We start from the raw sequence: 17,689 nt of genomic DNA on the forward strand, positions 1-17,689 counted from the left end.
GCTAAACCCAATTACCTCTGCAGGACTGGCTTCTGTGTCTTCTGTGTCTTCTGGATACTGGTGTTTTTCACTATTTTTCTTCTCAATCCACTTTGAGTTTTGAAATATTAGCTACATACATACATGACAGTATCCAGAAGACACTCTGTTTTCTAAGCCAGTCGGCACCGGTACCATAATATACGTAAACTAAGTGCAACAAGATTGTAGGTGCGGCTGGCTAGCTTGAACGTGACTTCGCATGTGAGGGCTCACTTGACCGGATCCAACGCCACCTCCAACGCTTACCTCCCCCATGATGTGGACATCGGGTCAGCTGGAGGCGCAGTCGAAAGATTGCAGCGGTCCCAGATCAGATGTACACACTGGAACTCTTTCCCATGTTGCTTGTCTGTGTTTATTGTGCTATGGTGTGTTGATACCTGTGCATTCCTGTATTATCCTTTTGTGTTGCACATTTCAATGTTTTTTTTCCTCGCTACCTGGCCTGACCTGTCTCCCCAATGTGATGTTTGTATTGTATGTACGGTCGGCAAGGTCTGTCATCTCGGTTGTGGGCAAAAGACCTGCAACTGACAAATAAAGACTATCTCATCTCATCATCTCATCTCATCACTCCATCTGGTCCGGCGGCCTTCCTGGGGGTCCTGGAAATGTGTCATGGAGAGTGGAATGAGAGGACTCAGGCGCGAGACTCCTTGCGAAGTGATGGTGAATTTATTTACAGTGAAAAAACGGCAACAGTTCGACTCCGTAATCCGAAAGAGCAGTGAAGTGACAAGGTGACTTCTCCCTGACAAGGTGACAGTGCAATATGAACACCGGTGTACCACAAGGCTGTGTGATGAGCCCTTTACTCCCTCTTCACCCACGACTGCAGACCTGCCGATGGTTCTATCATTCATTCATTAACATCCACATTAAGGGGACGGCTGTGGAGCGTGTGAGCAGCTTCAAGTTCCTGGGAGTCCACATCTCCGAGGATCTCACCTGGACGACCAACTGCTCCAAGCTGGTCAAGAAGGCTCACCAGCGCCTCTTCTTCTTGAGGACTCTGAGGAAGAACCACCTGTCCTCAGACATCCTGGTGAACTTCTATCGTTGCACCATCGAGAGCATCCTGACCAACTGTATAACAGTCTGGTACGGGAACTGCTCCGCCTCGGACCGGAAGGCGTTGCAGAGGGTCGTGAAAACTGCCCAGCGCATCGCCGGAGCACCACTTCCTGCCATAAAAGACATCTACAGGAAGCGGTGTCTGAAAAGGGCTGGGAAAATCATCAAAGACCCCAGTCACCCATCACATGGACTCTTCACCCTCCTGCCCTCTGGGAGGCGCCACAGGAGCCTCCGGACTAAGACCACCAGGTACCGGAACAGCTTCTTCCCGGAAGTACATGTTCCCACATCACAACAAAGAACACACACACTGGGCGGAGAGGAGAAAACCGCACACAGAGTGCACACAAACACAACCCAAACTGGCAGATCGACCGGTGAGGACCTTCTGGCCATGACAAAATGAGCAGATGAAACAACAGCCGAGGGAAAGATGTATTGTCTGGTAGTAGTAATGTTTTCTAAGTGGGTAGAAGCATTCCCCACAAAAAGTGCAGACAGCAGTGCTGTGGCAAAAGGCCTCCTGTCAAAAATCATTCTCGGGTGGGGTATCCCGGGGAAAATCACAAGTGACAGTGGCACTCACGTTGTGAACCTGACATTAAAGAAAATCGGCGAGCGACTAGGTTTTATTGATCCCAGTTCTTTTATTCTTCTACTGGACAGAGAAGACGCGACTCAGTGTGGTCAAAGTATTTATAATCATTTTATTCAATCATTATCTTCCGGAAGACAGATGTGCACAGTGCTAAGCATCAGCAGATCTGAAGAGCCGTCCTTGTGTGGCAGCACGAGGTGGGAATAAAGTAAATACTGTTCACAGTTTAAAAGACAACGCCACCCTGGGAATTTCACCCAGAGAATACTGGAAGTAACACTAATCACCAAGAAGGCAGTTAGGTTCGCTATACTCAGTACAGAGACGAGGTTCAATGATAAAACAGTTTGACAACTTATTAATAATTATTTAAAACAACATATAAAAGCACAATCATAAATATCAATGTACAAATATGCTTAAAAAAAGGTATTCAGAGCTGAGGCTTACCAGTGGAGGGGCAGGGATGCCACGCACAAACTCAAAAAAAAGAAAAGAAAACACACCAATACACAAGTGCAACACACTCTCACACACTCACACTAATAAAAGAAGACAGGTGTGTAACACTCAAAGGATCCCACACCAAGGTACCCCCAGTCTCCTCCACGTCAGCCCTCCACATCTGAATAAAAGAAACAAATTTTTTTTAATATATTACAACAAAACTAATATGCAGCGCTGGGGGATAACCCAACTGCAGGACCACACTGGTGATCTGCAGATAGAAAAAGGGCCTCCCACCAGTGGCGTAACAAAAATCCAAACTGCAAATCCAAACAACAGAAAAACAACATACAATCTAAATAAAACTTTAGAATCTGGAGCAGACGGAATCGCCGTATTGCTCCAACTTGCCGTCTGCCCGACTATAAGTTAATCGTCCAGTCAATCAATGTGCACGCCAGCCGACTCCCGTAGCCGGCATGCATATGGCCGCTGTCCACGCCGACGTCCACTTTAGGAGGCTGGCAGCAGCAGGAAAAGAAACCTCGAAACAGGAACAGACGGTAAAAGCAAAGCAGCAGCACTTCAGTTAGCGTAGCGTTGTGTAAAACTAAGGCCCACACTTCTGAGTAAACAGCGTCATGAATCATGAGCAGAGTGGCTCATAGGAGGCTTCTACAGCTACGACCTAAAAACAACATCTGTTTACCATCAAGTAAGGTAATGTACACACTACAATGAGTAAACAGCCGTGATGGAGGCTTCAGAAGGGTAACCCGCAGATGATCTCTACAACACCAAGTCAGGTGTTTACGTTTACACCGTAACTTTAAGCTAGCACCATAAAGACGGTAAAACACGTAATAATATCTACAAATGCATCTTAAAGCTGTTATATTAGCACTCGGTGTATTACTAACATAACCACATTAACATTACTGACACTCGCTGACTTTTAACAGTCATTCTATAAATGCTGTCTGTTTAAATGGTCTTACCTGTACACACTGCATATCCACCGGATTCCAGCCAGAGTGGATTCTGGAGTCTTCCACGCTCCTGTTAGTGATCCTCCATCTGGATGGATGAGAACAACCTTCTGAACAATCTAGCAGGAGATGGCCCACATCTATGGGACTGATTTGTGCTAATAACGCCCATTGTATGGACTGATAACAGCCGAAGAGGGTGAATAAAGTCACCCAGTAGCTAGCTGTGCCATTACCCAGCATACATCACTCCCTCCATAAATGCAATAAACGATACAAAAGTAATAGCCCATAATTAATTTATCTGCTGTATCTGCTGTTTCTCAGGTAGTTGTTTACATTATATAATTTATTGTGTTCTGTACACGTCACTACCATGTGATTTTGGAAATATATAAATATACGGACAACAGGCTCTTCCGCGGCATGTTTAGGGAGCTCTATAGCATTCAATAACAGGACCCTGCACATCAATTGTGGACACGAGGGGGGTACCCTGCGCGTCGATACTGTCACGGTTCTGGGTCCGTTGGACACAGTATTTTGAGTTTATTATGTTTTGGTTTTATTTTGCATCATGGATTGTTTCCTTGTTCTCTTGTGGTTGTGGGGATTATTATTATTATTATTAGAGTTTCATGTTTCTGTTATCCATGTTTTAGGAATTGTGGTTTCATGTATAGTGCAGTTCCATGTGTCATTTTCTGTCTCTGTGTTGAGTCCATGTCTCTGAGTGGTGATTCATGTTTCCTGTTTTATTGTGAAAGTCTTTGTCTTATGTTAGTGTGTGCAGCTTTGTCCCCCCTGTCTCGTTAGCCCTGATCTCTCCCAGCTGTGTCTCCCTCCTGTAGCCGATTCCCCCGTTACCACCCTGTGTATATAAGCCCTGTGTTTTCCTGTGCTTGGTGTCGCGTCGTACCCTCAGATTATGCCTGTGTGTTCCTGGTCTCCGGTTTCAGTGGTCACTTCACGTTTGGTTTTCATGTCAGCAATAAAGCTGAGGTTTTGAGTTTCACGTTTGTGTCTGAGTCCTGCGTTTGTATCCGCCTGCCCGCACACAGAGCCCTGACAGATAAGTGACGCAGAGGGAGCCTCACCATGCGTCAGGCTTGAGTTTGCTTGGTAACAGATGACTCAGAATAAGCCATGAAGTATACCTTTAAAATGTCTTTGTTTCCTCTGTAAAGTGTGCATTTTTTGGTTGTTATTTTGAGGAGCTGTTTGGATGATGCTGTTTGAATAACCAGGTTATTCATTATTATCTTTTATTTGTTTATATCCTTTTTATTAAGCTTTGAGTAGTGGCATTTGATTAAAACATTTATTCAACATATTACATATATGGGCTGTATGGCCTATATTTGTATAGCGCTTTTACTAGTCCCCCCTAGGGACCCCAAAGCGCTTTACACATCCAGTCATCCACCCATTCACAGCTACAGTTGTAGCCACAGCTGCATATATACATATATAAAGAAGTCCAGACGCTTTTCTTTGCAAGCTCCTTTGACAATGTGCATATATAGTTTCTGTTAGGTTATTACACACATGAGAGTGGCCTCTGTCTGTGAGGTGAGACAGAGTGCATTTGAGGTCGACACACATAGAGTAGACACACTCATTTTTAGGTAAGAGTTCAACCATAGCTTGCAAAGCCTGTGACTGCAACTGTTGTAAGACGTGCGTCTGATGTTGCAGGAGATAAGCGAGGGTTAGAAGATCAACAGGAAGCACCTGACGTGCTGACGGAGAAAACGTTCTTTTTAAATGTGTCGAGAGTTGTCAACAGAACATTTGTGGTTTTGAAACTTAATCATGTATTGTACCTGCTTGATGTAAGAGTCCAACCGTGATGTTATAAAAACAACTGCTTGTATATTATTGGGCGGAGATCGATGCTGATGTTGCAGTGTTCATCTCCCCACGATGCGTGTTTCATTAAAATCATCATTTGACTTAACTCTTCTGGACCATGGTTGTTTTTGCTTTCATCCTCAATATTTGAACCCGCAACACATATACATATATCTCCACACATCTCCACAGCAAGAGACCAAGTTCCCTTCATTAATAAACGTTAGAGCTATACTCTACTGCCCTCTGCTGGCTTCTTAATCAAGGATTTTATTTTTAAACACTATATAGACTGTAATATAATTCTAACTTTCACGTCATCATCACCTGGATGAAGGAGAACAGCAAAAAGAACAAATAAGTCCAATGAAAGGAAATTGATCAATATCAATTTACAGGATATGGAATAGTGAAAACATCAGTCATTTGGCAGTTTATTGAAACTACAGATATATAGTTGCATCTACAAAATGCCAGAAAATAGTTAAAATTGTAAATGTAGGTGCAAATAATGTGATTTATAGAGCAGCTATGATTTTGGGTTTTTTGTTTTTCCTTTGTTAACTTGTGTGGTTGTTTTTACTCACACAGAGATGGTACATATTTGTTTAAACATGCTTAAATGACATAAATATGTTCCTTTAATCCCTCTGTACACTTCTTAAAAATCCTTTTAAATAGCTGAAAGTAATTTCACAACCCAATGGGCTACACTGTGCAAGTTAAATAAAGGCAAGAAAGACTAAAACTGCTGGCAAGAAGAGAAAAACCAGAAAGGAGAGCTACGTCATCTACGTGTACAAGGTGCTGAAGCAGGTGCACCCTGATACCAGCATCTTGTCCAAGGCCATGAGCATCATGAACTTGTGACATTGTCGAGCAAATCGCTCCTGAGACCTCCCACCTGTCTCACTCCACCATTTCATCCAAATAAACAAACACAAAAATGTTCAAAAAAACCCCTCAGCACGTTGTTCACTACCGCCTGAAAAACAGCAGGGGCAGTAGTGAGTCCAAAAGACACGGCATGATTCAAAATGTCCATGGTGTGTGTTCAATTCAATTTTATTTATACAGCGCCAAATTACAGCAACAGTCGCCTCGAGGTGCTTTACATTGCTATGCTAGCTAGACCCAACAAGAATACATACAGAGAAAAGCCCAACAATCATATGACCCCCTATGAGCAGCACTTTGGCGACAGTGGGAAGGAAAAACTCCCTTTTAACAGGAAGAAACCTCCAGCAGAACCAGGCTCAGGGAGGGGCGGGGCCATCTGCTGTGATTGGTTGGGGCGAGAGAAGGAAGACAGGATAAAGACATGCTGTGGAAGAGAGACAGAGGTTAATAACAGATATGATTCAATGCAGAGAGGTCTATTAATACATAGTGAGTGAGAAAGGTGACTGGAAAGGAAAAACTCAATGCATCATGGGAATCCCCGGCAGCCTACGTCTATTGCAGCATAACTAAGGGAGGATTCAGGGTCACCTGGTCCAGCCCTAACTATATGCTTTAGCAAAAAGGAAAGTTTGAAGCCTAATCTTGAAAGTAGAGATAGTGTCTGTCTCCTGAATCCAAACTGGAAGCTGGTTCCACAGAAGAGGGGCCTGAAAACTGAAGGCTCTGCCTCCCATTCTACTTTTAAATACTCTAGGAACAACAAGTAGGCCTGCAGAGCGAGAGCGAAGTGCTCTAATAGGGTGATATGGTACTACAAGGTCATTAAGATAAGATGGGGCCTGATTATTTAAGACCTTGTATGTGAGGAGCAGGATTTTAATTCTGGATTTAACAGGAAGCCAAAACAGGAGAAATCTGCTCTCTCTTTCTAGTCCCTGTCAGGACTCTTGCTGCAGCATTTTGGATCAGCTGAAGGCTTTTCAGGGAGTTTTTAGGACATCCTGATAATAATGAATTACAGTCGTCCAGCCTGGAAGTAATAAATGCATGAACTAGTTTTTCAGCGTCACTCTGAGACAGGATATTTCTAATTTTAGAGATGTTGCGCAAATGGAAGAAAGCAGTCTTACATATTTGTTTAATATGTGCGTTGAAGGACATGTCCTGGTCAAAAATGACTCCAAGGTTCCTCACAGCGTTACTGGAGGCCAAGGTAATGCCATCCAGAGTAAGAATCTGGTTAGATACCATATTTCTAAGGTTTTCAGTGTTGTACAGTGTTGGGAAAGAAATGACACCCACCTCTCCCACAGGGGAATTGTAGAAAAGGGGAGGGGCCAAAAGGGGTACCCCAAAATTTACAGGGTTGCACCAAAGAAGAAGAATGAGGAGGGGCTCCAACTGATAATAACCATAAGTGCAGACTTGGAGGTCCTGAAAGTCAGGTATCAAAGGAACAGTTTGGTTCCATTAATAAACTACATACTAATGCTCACTATTGTGTAGTTATTATAAAGTGCGACTAAATCCTCCCTCTGGATGGGAAGAGTCCATGTGTCAGTATTCAGACACCTGGCTTGGGTTTCTGCAGCTAATTTGTCACCAGTGAGGACTCAAACCCACAGCATGCAGGACATTTCTACATCTGTCGGTGTGTCCTCAGTTTCCCAGCATGCCTTGGCTGTGCTCATGGAAGTGAATGAGGGGGAAAGATCAGTACTCGGATTTCATACCTGGTGATCTCAGAGGACAACAGCAGCGTTACAGCGGCGCACATCGATGAGAGCTGATGCTCTCAACACTTCAGACCTCCGCCCATCTCTGAGAAAACCAACAATGGCTGTCAGCAGCAACTACACCTGCTCCACCAGTGCTGGGAGAGAAGAGCTGAGACTGACAGCTCTTTGTACAGGTCAGTACTGCAGAGGTCAGAGGTCATTTAAAAACATCTTTGAGCTAAAATCCATGGAAGTCACAGAGGAAAGAAGAGACACTGCAGAGAGGATCCAGAATATTTGATGTTTTCTGATGACAGTTAAAGTTTCCAGCTATCAAAAAGTGTCACAGCGCAGCCTTCATGTCCTTTCAGTTCTCCATCATTAATGATGACTGTCCGTTATAAATCCTGTTGGCTAGTGTCTCCAAAGCAAACTTGTGTCCCACACTTTCTGTGCTGAGTCTTCAGGGATTCTTTTCACTTGGTGCTGAACTAACTTTAATGAATTGGGGCTCCAAAGAAACCCAGCCCTCCCTAAACAAGGCTAACAAGCAATGCAACAACTCTGTGGGCACTCTGTAGTGTAGCTATTAATCACAATCAGCTTCACTGACCACAGATATGCACACATGACAGCTTCATGACAGAAACACACAGCCCTCATTTACTCAATACCATTAAATAAATGGGCTTTGGGTGCTTTCTCTAGTGTACTCTCGTACGATACTCTTACATTAACTCCTCTTTTGTTTCTGGGATCAATGAAGCTTATTCCTTAACAGTAGCAGTACACACGAAAATGAACACAAGTGTCTACAGTGCAGCAAATCATGTCATACACATTGTAAAGTAGAGCATGCAACCCTTCTTTAATTTACCAAACAATGAAAAACAATAAAATAATAAAATGTCAGGTTTCAGTATTCAGGCAAACCAAAAACACACACAGCAATTTACCCACTGTACACAGAATCTCCACACACACAGTGTAAACCACCAGTGATAACACAATTATAGTCCCAAACTAAACCTAAAGCCGGCAGAGATAAACCCTACGTTGCAGGCCTGTGTTGATCCATGTTGTTTAATAAAGTTTCTATGGAGAAAAAAGGGGGCTGTCCACAGCCGCTCACTTCCTGACTACCCGTCAGTCTAAGGACACTACCTTGTGACGTAGGTAGGTAGTGTCCTCATGAGCATCCTTCCCCTGAATTCGGACACAGCAAGAGTTTTCTATCAGATTGATCCACCCTGAGGTCAGGGGTCAGCTCTGTCTCACACCCAGTACAAACCACCAGCATCACTCAGTCTGCAAGTGTCACGTTAGTCGACTTTTTTTAATTCATAAGGACTGAAATACACACACAAACAGTTTTACTGCAATGACAGCTCCATGAGGTAACTCCCATCCCAGCAACACAGCCACTGTGTTTAAGGTGGACTGGATGAAGAGTCGTCAGTAAGAACAGACAGATGAAGGTGAACGAATGCTCAGACATGTGAGATAAAGGCTGTGTACTTGTGCTGGTAGATGTCTGGGTCTGGGCTGGTTCTGATGTCCAGGTCGTCCCATAGACAGCAGCACCGCGTACCTCATCACTCCAATCCTGTTTGTAATCTACAAGAAACCAGGAAGGCTCACTGCTCTGTGCAAGCAAATGTGTTTTTGAAAGGATTTCCTCAAACTACCAGTCTTTGCATCTCGTATGAGCACATCACACATTATCAGGAAATGATGCTTTTGTCTTCTCTGAAAGCTGTGATGCTGCTTGGAGACATAAGCACCAAAGTAACGTGTTCAGCAGCAGCAGCTCAGAGCTGGAAGTACAAGTGTGCAACATGTGGCCAGAGTGGTGACAGAGCTGAACACTAACCTCTGTTATAAATAATGCAGCTGCATCATTAAGGCTCCTCATGGCTGCACAATACAGGCACCAGCAAAGGACAATGATCCCAACTAGGAGGAGAGCCCAACCAGAATACGGTATTCAGAAAGGCACGAATAACCTGTTTTTTATGAATACTTATTTCGAACAAATACTTTTAAAAATATTTGTATTCTGGAACAAGAACAACGTTATGTCAAAAACCTTTATTTAAGCCGGAAGTGAAGGTTAGAAACTCTTTGTGAGAGTGTGTTGAAGTGACACAGGCAGTTTGAACTTCATGTCAACATGACTCCATCCTGTAGGACACGGTGGAGGCTCTTCAGGCTCTCTGCTCCACTCTGGTGTTCAGTCCTGAAGGTCGGAGCACAGGGACAGTTCAGGCTCCAGCAGTCAGCTGACGTTTGATGGAAATCAGGGCAACAAACTGCTCTTTTACTTTCCAAACACCAAAAAAGTCCAAGAAAAGGCCGTGGGTGGCAACGGGAGGTTTGTTTTAGAACGCACTTCTGACTCCATTGTTTAAAAATCATATGCCGTTTATTTCGTGAAAAATTACAAACAGAAATCAGCCAAATAACTTCTTAAAACTTAAAATTAAATGAAAGTTAACTTAATTTGCTTTAACAACTTCAAAAGTGGTCAAAAAAATCATTTTCTAACCCTCCCGTCTTCCCTGACATTTGGCAAACAAAAACCTCTCTACCACACCCATCCAGGGTGCTCTTAATCTCTTGATTAATGGGAGCTACTCTGACCTGATGAAACATCCCTTTAATGTCTGTCATAAGTGCTATTGAAGCACAATCATACACAACACGCAGTGTTTTCATGGTAGACCCCATGATGAGGTATATACCACACCTCCCCTTCCTCATTCTTCAACTGTTCTTGTGGTATGATTTCTGAATGTCCATACTAACATTGTGCATGAATTCTTTGTATTCTTTAAAGAATAACTGGTCCTTCTGAAACCGTTTTAGCAGATATTGCGCCCTCTGCTGAGCCACCTGCTTGTTGTTTGGCATTCTTACTTCAGGTTTACGAAAGGGTAATTTCAAGTAATAATGGCCATCCTTAAGTACAGCTGACTCTGACATTATGTTCATGAACTGTTTATCTTCTACAGACATTTCTGCACGCTCATTACACTGGTTCTCCACAAAATCTTGATTATACTGCTTAACCAGCATTTCCTCTAAACTACTTATAGAAATGCGGTTTACCTGGACAAAACTAGCATCATGCTCATCCTTTTCACTACCCTGATTGAGTGGCCCATTGACAACCCAACCGAGACGAGTTAGCACAGCATAGGGTCCATTACCCTCACTGTTAATGATTCTCCAAGGTTCCAGCACTTTGGGGGAATTTACACCAATAAGCAGCCCAATGCCAGCATTTATCGGTGTCAACTTAACCTCCTTTAAGTAAGGCCATTTTCTTAAGTTTTCTTCTTTAGGGATATTTTCTTTAGTGACAGGAATGAACTTGAGTGTACACATCAGGCAACCTCAAATACTCATTCTGCTTCAAAGCAGCTACTTCCATACCAAAAGGTTTATAGCTACTTACTGGCCTTTCCTGACCCATAGTCTTTAACATGATTTCCACTTTCTTTCCAGATGCATTTAACTGCATCATCAACGCCTCAGTGCAAAAGGTTGCAGAGCTGCCGGGATCAAGAAAGGCGTACGTCTCCACAACCTTCGTCCCATTTTCCAACTTCACTTTTACTGGAACAACTGACAAGGCACATTCATTAGACCCGGCCCCAGTATGGCTATCAAAGTTCAAAGAAACAAGAGCATTTGAGACTGATGATTCCTTACATTCAGCTTTAGCTGCTTGCCACTGCCGTTCATTTGAGTCTATGTGGAGAACAGTAGGGTGATTTTTGTTACAGGTGTGGCACGTCAAACGATGTGGACAAGCTTTACTCATGTGGCCTCTCTGTAAGCAACCAAAGCATAAACCTTTACTCTTAAGGAATGTCACCTTTTCTTTGTTGGCTTTTAGTTTGAATGAGTCACATACGTCCAAAAAATGAGTTTGGTCACAAAACAAGCACCGAGTTTGATCTAACCCTTTATCTTCATGGCTTATCTGAGTCCGTTCCGGTTTGTGTTTGTCATTGATCTGTTCTGAAACTACAGCAACAGAAGTAGCAAAGCTACTGCTTTTAGTTTTAAGCGGTGTCTTTGATGGTTTTGAAGCCATCTTTTCTGTTGTGTTTTGACTTTCTCCAAAAACAGGATCTAATGCAGCTCTTGTTTGCTTTTCAAGAAAATCAAGAAGATCTTTAAATCCTGCTCTGCGATTGCACTTTTCTGTTATATCAACGATTATTAGTCGCCATTTATCACGAAGTCTAAAAGGCAACTTTGAAACAAGAATCCTCATATTGGTTGAATTTTCCAGCTCATCAAGAAACCCAGCTTCATCCATTGTGTTGAAGCAGCTTCTTAGAAAGAATGTGTAAGCTCGTAATGCTGAAGCATCATCAGACTTTAAAACTGACCAGTTAAGAGCCTTGTCTATAAATGCAGACGTTATCTTTGCTCTGTTACCAAAGTTCCACTCAAGCTGCTTTTGTGCCTCAACATAAGCTGTCTGTGGACTCATGTGCATACAACTTCTCACTAAAATTCTGGGCTGTCCTGTAGTAAACTGTTCTAAATAATAAAGCCTATCCTGCATATTATCAGTTTTAGTCTCTATTCCTTGTTCAAAAGCCTTAAGAAAGGATCTAAAATGCAAAGGATCACCACCAAAAACAGGAATGTCTATAGCTGGAAGCAGTGACAACCTCTGTTGGTTTACAAGCATCTGAGTAATTTCATTTTGCTTTGTCATAATCTCTATTAGGGCACTGCTGTGAACATCAACCTGTGAAGAGATTGGCCTTGGGCTTTCCCCTTCTGGTTTGACCTTAGCAGGTGCATGTGTCTCTAGGGGCATTGGCAAAGGAGAATGAACTAAAGGGGCTTTCTCTGTTCTTGGAGCCTTTCGAGCTGTAGCAGCAGGTATGAACTCAGTAGATGTTCCAGAAGGCGCTGTAATCCTGCCTTCTGATTCAACCTCAGCCCTGGATGCGAGGCTCTGCCGATCCTGAGCAGAGGTGAGAATTTGCCTTTTTGCATCAGCCTTCACCAACTTAGTTCTTAGAGCCAATGCTTCTTTTCTTGCTTTTAATTGAACTTCTTCCAGTTCGAGCGCATGTTTTTCTTGCAGTGCGTCCACCTCCGCTTTCAAAGCGGCTCTTTCCACTTCCGCTTCCATCAGCGCAATTGAAGCCGCACGCGAGCTTTTACTCCTTAAACTTAAGGCTGCAGTAACATTACTGGGCGCTTTACTAGAGCCCTTGCTGCCAGGTTTAGCAACTCGTTCAGAAATCATGTCGCTCGCTTCTTGCGCTACTTGTGAGACACTATCATGCGGCGCAATGTCACTGTCATGAGATGCTACCTTTGATTCAACATTAGAGGCTACAACTTCATCCTTTTGTGGATCAGGGTCTGCATTTATCCAAGTGTCGATTTCATGCAGAAAGTCTTTAAAACTGATCAGCTTAGGTTCATACCAATCGCTGTGATCCGTTTCTTTTTCATCATCGTTCAGCAATTTTTGAACTGAAGTCTGTAAGTCCATAAACTCTCCCAAATAATCATTAAATGTTCTCATGTGTTCATCTATGGAGGCTTTTGATTCTCCAGCATCAATGAGAGCATTAATGTCATTTCGTTTTCTTGTCAGAACGCCAAGCTTCGCTCTGCGTTTTTTAATTAAATTAAAAAGCTCTCTTTCTTGTTCCTCCATTTTAACCAGAAAATTCGTTTCACAAGGTCCAAAAGATAATTGTTTAATACAAATGTTTCATGTTGCAGCTCAGCATCTCGGTTGATCCAAACAAAGTTTCGCATTTACTCACGAACTTTGCGTCATTTTTTCAGTCCATTCTGCGAAGATCCAATCTTCCAAGTCCAATTCTTGCAAGTTTTCCCATCTTCCAAGTTGACATCCAAGCGAGTCAAAATGATTTTTTGACTTAAATGTCGCGGCCTTTTACGTTCCAAACACCAAAAAAGTCCAAGAAAAGGCCGTGGGTAGTGATGTGACGTTCTGTATCGAGGCTTCGGAGCGTGTGTCGAGTAATGGAGGGGGCGTTTCCGCGAAGCGCGTATCGAGGCTTGCTTCATTTATGGGAGCTATTCATGCCAGCTATTATTTTTACGTCCAGTAGGTGTCCTGCTAGAGCAAATGAAGCTTCAAGAAGCTTTGCGTTGGGGTGAATCAATTGGATGGAAAGCTTCAGTGCTTCATGGGGCTTCATCTGCCCATCACTAGCCGTGGGTGGCAACGGGAGGTTTGTTTTAGAACGCACTTCTGACTCCATTGTTTAAAATCATATGCTGTTTATTTCGTGAAAAATTACAAACAGAAATCAGCCAAATAACTTCTTAAAACTTAAAATTAAACGAAAGTTAACTTAATTTGCTTTAACAACTTCAAAAGTGGTCAAAAAAATCATTTTCTAACCCTCCCGTCTTCCCTGACATTTGGCAAACAAAAACCTCTCTACCACACCCATCCAGGGTGCTCTTAATCTCTTGATTAATGGGAGGGTCCATAAGCTAACATACCAATCACTTTCCAAAAGCTTATCCAATAAAATTAATTACAAATTTACAGAACAAAACCAGGTCAGTATATTCTTACACCTTTAAAGAAAGAACAAAAATGAATACAAATTGCATTTTATAAACATTCAACAAAAATGGCCACAACATGCTCTACCAGGAGGAGGCGCTGCAGGACGTGTCAGGAAAATACAGGCTGGAGGTGAAGACTCTGTGGACTGATGAGACAAAAGCTTTCTGACAGCTTTGAGTCCTGTTACATCTGAAACTAACACAGCATCAATGCCTCATAGCAACAGTCACATATGGTGGTGGTAGTGTGATGGTCCCATGTGATGCACCATGGCAGCAACAATACAACAACAAATACACACACGTGACAAATGTACAGTAACAGATCATTAAGTGTCACGGCGCCGTGCACATTAGTATGTTTGACTTAAGCTTAATAATCAGAATGATGCTCTGATCTCTTCAAATAAATGAAATCATACCTTTCTACTGAAACCTTTTCCTGAACCAGACCCTGCAGGATCCACCTGAGTGTCCCAGTCCTGGACCCTGTTTGTAACCAGGAGGATCCCAGGCCTGATTATTGCTGATGTGTTATAAATATTCTGGTTTTATTCTCATTAAATAAATATGTGTATAAATATGTGGACTCATGTTTCAGTCCTGGACGTTGAAGCTTGTTTGAAAGGACACAGATGGACCTTGTCTCCTTCTTTCCTTCCTTTTGTGTCCTCTGTGCTTCATCTGCTGCTCTTCACTCTGTTACTTTGGACTGATTTCACTCACACTTTGTTTCCATGGTTTCTGTGCGTCACGCTGACAGCACGTGAACAACACGACATGTTTGATCTCAAAGAAGGAGCAGCATCCTCCAACCTGTTTCTCCATCTTCTACAACACCTGATTCATTCCAGTTTCTCTGCTTTCACTTTGATTCCTGAGCGTCTGTGATGAACACACTATCAGCATCACTGACATGTTTCATCATTTAAAAACACTTCCTGTCCCTCTGTGGTTACAGTGACATCATGCAGTTTGTGCTTTGACCTCCAGAGGGCGACAAATCAGCACAGACAGAGAGCTCCATTCAAACTTTGCTGCCATTGTAACCCAGTGTTAGTTTGGTTATCTGATATTGTGTGATATTCAGTATATATGTATATATCTATATTGGGTGTTATAAAATGTTCTTCAATGATTTTGAGTTTTTTTTAATTGCTATTGGTTTGCGGCTGCTTTACGACAGTCGACTGTGGTAGTACATCCTAGCGGGAGGGGCTATGAGCTCACGTGGCTTGTAGCTGTGCCAGAGAGCAAGCTTGGGTGAGCTAGCGGGGAATATCTCCTTCTGCAGTAGCCTTAAAAAAAGAGACTATTGTTCGTTCTCCTGCCAGACGCCTCGCTGCTGTGCTGTCTTACTGCTGTGCTGTCTTACTACTGTGCTGCCTTACTACTGTGCTGTCTTACTGCTGTGCTGCCTCGCTGCTGTGCTGTCTCGCTGCTGTGCTGCCTCGCTGCTGTGCTGTCTTACTGCTGTGCTGCCTCGCTGGTGCCATTAAAGGACAAGCGGCTGCCATCCGTTCATCCATCCGGACCTCGATTATTTGGACCGAAGTACTCACACACACGCCCGCACTCAGTGCCATACACTCTCTTTATTTTGCTGGCCAGCTAACACCATTGTTTTTTTTGTTTTTTTCTGTTTGCATTCACAAAGACTATCCAAAGACATTTTGGTTGTTGTCAAATAGACACTCTCTGATTACGGACTGAGGAGGTTGTGGTGTTACAACCCCAGGACTGAGAAAAAGGACTCTTTACATAATATCTTCACTTGTCTCCTGGTTAGAAGTGACTATTGGTGGAAATATTTTTTTTCTTCTTCATGTCTTTGTTTACATTGTATCCCAGAGAAGTTTTAAGATGTTCAGGTTGAAACATTTGCACTTAGAGTCGGCTAAGTTTCCTTTGATGTATCAGTGTCACGCTGATGTTTAAGAGGGTATGTTAAGGACAGATGTGCTCCAGTCCAATCCTTTAAAGTGCTGGACACCGATGGTAAATTGCCATCAGACCCTAAATAAATTGTCCTCTGCTGTTATCCATATTGCTTCACTCATTCTTTGGTGAGTAGACGTATTGGTTACACCATCAGTAATAATGCTTCAAATATAATCATCAGTGTTTGAGCAGTTATGATATCAGGGACAATCTAGACATGTGTGACAATACTGAACATGTCACATGACTCACCTTAAACATCATGTGATCCACTCTGTCTGCACTTTCATTCATGACTTCAACAGGTTGAAATGAGCTTTGAACCAACATCAGTTCAGTGCTGAAACATTCAAACGCTGCAGGAAGAACAACAACAAAGTGATGACACATGTTTGTGCTTCAAACAGGAAAACCGGCAGAAATGAATCAACCAAGGTGTTGGTTGAAGATTTGTGAATTTCCAAGTTTCACTTGAATGCAACACAGACTTCCTTCTGAGTGTCCTCAAACGCCTCTCTGGGTGTTTCCTTCCTGCTCAAAGTTCGTCTTTGCTGAGCTTCGTGGAGTGGAGCTTGTTGTTGGTGTGAAGAAACTGTAAGTTTGCTTCGTTTCCTCCTTTAACAGTTTGTCTTTAGGAACTTTACTGTTTGTTCAGCTCATGTTGGATTTATTCACACAACAAACTGTGCGTGTTTGTATTTCCGGTCTCTCCGTTAAAGTCAGTGTGTAATGTTTTCTAACGAGGCCGAGTGTGTCCGCCATTTTTTGTTAGTGTGTGATCAGACTCCGGGAGTCGGACCAAACACACTGAATGTGGTCTGAGCTCGGCCGGAGAGCCTCTGAGCTCCGGGTGTTTATATTTACAGGGACAGCAGGATATTACTTAATATTTAGATATATTTACTTACATTCATATTTAGGATAGAAGTGTGCTAGATACAGATTCAACATGGCGGTCTTACAGAAGTTATTGTAGTTCACTAAAACTGAACTCACAACTAAAACTAGAGCTCAAAAAGTTCAAACAGAAATAAAAACTAAACACAAAAAATGAAGCTAAATTATTGATAACAATAAATGAAATTAATTTGGAAGATTAAACAACGTTTTATAGGAAATGTCCTGTTAGTGTTTTTTAGTTTGGCTAAAAAAAACAACAAAAATGAAAAACGTGCCTCATTATTTTTCAATAGACATTTATTTATGACAATGAAGGCTATTCTATTATTTAGATGTTGGATGTGAGTTCAGTTTGTAATGGCTGCATTAATCTCTGACACAGACCCTGAATACATAATAAATAAAACTAACATCTAAATTTAAAGAAGCAAACAAAACCTGATTAAACTGTAATATAAAGTATAACACCTGTGCTGTCTGTGGATATGTTTTGGGTTTCAGCCATCACAGACGTTCATCAGGACTCTGTGCTTAGTTTCTAGCCAGTCCTTGGTGGATTTGCTGGTATGCTTTGGTGTATTGTCAGTAGGGGTGGGTTTTGATAATCGATTCATCGATTAAAA

General features: G+C 42.5%; 2 protein-coding genes across 11 annotated transcripts in view; one reads left to right on the plus strand and one right to left on the minus strand.

The window, feature by feature from the left end:
* Positions 1-17,689, minus strand: part of LOC147333447 (E3 ubiquitin-protein ligase TRIM21-like) — a 525,380-nt gene that overhangs the window by 103,245 nt on the left and 404,446 nt on the right. The window lies entirely within an intron of this gene.
* Positions 15,415-17,689, plus strand: part of LOC147333452 (NACHT, LRR and PYD domains-containing protein 12-like) — a 46,206-nt gene continuing 43,931 nt past the window's right edge. For 2 of the 10 annotated variants that reach the window (XM_086267004.1, XM_086266956.1), the window contains exon 1: positions 15,416-16,760. The gene's annotated coding sequence lies outside the window, so the exon portion shown is untranslated. Of the gene's footprint in view, positions 16,761-17,689 lie in introns of all 10 variants that reach the window. The other 8 variants (XM_086267020.1, XM_086267029.1, XM_086266986.1 and 5 more) reach the window with 7 other exon arrangements.

This window comes from Aulonocara sp. 'chitande type north' Nkhata Bay, linkage group LG3, assembly GCF_057382095.1.
Source record: "Aulonocara sp. 'chitande type north' Nkhata Bay isolate Kocher_YH1m ecotype deep benthic linkage group LG3, A_spYH_male_GT1.1, whole genome shotgun sequence".
NCBI classification, from domain to species: domain Eukaryota; kingdom Metazoa; phylum Chordata; class Actinopteri; order Cichliformes; family Cichlidae; genus Aulonocara; species Aulonocara sp. 'chitande type north' Nkhata Bay.